This window comes from Saccoglossus kowalevskii, chromosome 6 (genome assembly GCF_978046115.1).
Source record: "Saccoglossus kowalevskii chromosome 6, keSacKowa6.1, whole genome shotgun sequence".
Taxonomy (NCBI): domain Eukaryota; kingdom Metazoa; phylum Hemichordata; class Enteropneusta; family Harrimaniidae; genus Saccoglossus; species Saccoglossus kowalevskii.
Window position 1 is genome coordinate 35,880,233 of NC_140646.1, and position 2,512 is coordinate 35,882,744.

The window sequence follows — 2,512 nt, forward strand, 5'->3', positions numbered from 1 at the left end:
AATTGTTATATCTCATCCTAGTTGTGATATTATTATATTATTTCTATTGCAATTTTATTTGTTTTTAAATTTAATGCAATGGGGAAAATACTTAACGACAAAATCTTTAACTAAATTATTGTTTAAAAAAATCCTCAACAATAAAATGCAACAGTGTGTTTTTAAAATAAATGTCATACGTTTTACATGGGGGTCACCTACATGGCAACCAGCAAGTGCAATCACGTAACATAGATGACGTTTGACGTTCGCGTACGTACACGTTTTCTTTTGTTGCCACTGGTCACTACCAACACTAATCTTGTTGTACTTTATCCATAAATTATTAACCCATATCCATGCTAATATGAGAGTCAATTAACATTTTACAGTTATATAGTTAACAAAATTGCATTGTCAAATTAACATGAAACCAATTTCCTTTAGGTTGCAAACAGCTATTCGAGTTGCGATGTTCATGTTCTACAACCACATAGTGTCATTCCAAACACGGATCGGAACGTGATAGTTGATTTTTTTAGCGGATCATCTAAATTTGTCACTACACTACACTACACAAAGTGACATATTACGAAATCATCTTTTGTACCTACGCACGAGATTGGAATATGTAATATATTCAACTGCGAGTACTGAGATTGTCATCTAGATTACACATGTCAAGGTTATCGGGAATGTGGTAGTTTCACACCCCAACTCCTCTTAGAACAATGATTTCATGATACATATTGCACTGCAGCATCAACAAATTTATCTCTATGCGTACATGCGTGATACTGTTATTAATGTGGTGTGGAAATACATGCAAGGTGTGTTAATCGTGATGTCAGAGATTCAAATTGCGCAAGTACATCTAGTCATTGTAAGTGCGAATTCACTGCACGCTATTTCAGGCGGTATTTTGGGACCAGTGCGTTGTGACGTAACAGAGATCACGTGTTTCATGTTTATGAACGATTTTGGCAGATGATGCGCCATAAAACGTGTTCATTATCTGACTTGTCACATGGCGCGTTTGGTTAAGAATGAAATATTACTGTATTCATTAAAAAATCGCTACCAGTCGAAAAACAAAATGAAGTGCATCAAGGCCCTATATGTAAGTACCAAGTTTTTAACGAGATCCGTCCATCCGTGGCTGAGATCTGGTTTTGGGATGATTTTTTAATCACAAAAATGGCCTGCATTTCAAAATACACATGGACGTACAGAGATTAAAACAGTGAATAGTCCCCAGAGAAGAATAAATTCAAGAATCATGATATTTACAATACATAATCTCTAGTGATTCAAGGAGATCATACCCAAGGCAAAAATCAGAACCTGACCAAAATAGGTAAAGTACATCAAGTAATCCGTTTTTCATTCTCTGCCCAGTAATGATGAGACCCAACCTGTAGTACAACACCGTATCCCCTGTGTGATTGTACCACAGCATATACATAGGGCACAGGAATGCTGCCGCCTCATGATGAACTGGGAACCGGTAGCAACTGCTGATGAATCCAAGGAATGCCAATTCATCAGACCTCTTGTTCTTGATTCAGAAGAGCTGACTTGTCCACAAAGTAACTGAGTCAGCCTGAAAGACAGCTAAGTTATCAGAAAAGGATAAAGCTTGCAACTCGCTGACGTAATGCCGGCCAATTTGTCTAGATCAGCCAATGACACACCACGCACAGCAATTAAACAGACATATTTTGCAACATGGAGACAGATCCTCCTTGATGGGCCCACTGACACAGAATTAGAAAGCAAGAATTGATTGCAACATTAAGTTCAAAGAGGATGAAGACACTCGAGGCGGAGAGTAAATCAGAGTGATGGACGGCTACCAGGTGGCCTCGGTCACGTGGGTTCGTGACGTAAGGGGTAAACGAATCTTGAGGTCATGGGGCTTCCCCTGACCTGGATTCTATCTCCCCGTCACCGGCAAAATCGCTGATTAATGCCTACAGTTCAAAATAGTCATTTTGACTGACCGGAGTCTATGGTGGGTAATTGAACGTAGTGAATTTAACAATTTTTGGGACAGTGAGGTCATCCAGAAGATCAGCCTCAACAGCTGATGTGATAAGTTGATCAATTGCAGCTTTCGACATAACGCTTTCTAACAAATGCAGTGGCATCCTATCAATGCCAGTAAACTGCTTCAACGACTAAACAACTCATATAGACTTTTCATTTCATAGATTAAGACTTGCTGAGCATATCCGATAATGGGTTACATGATGTTGGCTTGGAGGCAGGCATTTCAATTGAGCCAAAATCAAACCCAGGTGAATACATCTAAATATTTGTCTAAATTAGGCAATATCTACCAATTATCTACCTATTATCTAACTATTATCTACCTATTATCTAACTATTATCAGTAATTCATGTATTGTAGAATATGAAACCATTACCAACATATTCAGTTTTCATTTACAAGAATATTGCCATAAGAAAAACAATATAAAATATTAACAATGATAGTATTAAAATAAAATATTGAAAACAAATAACATGA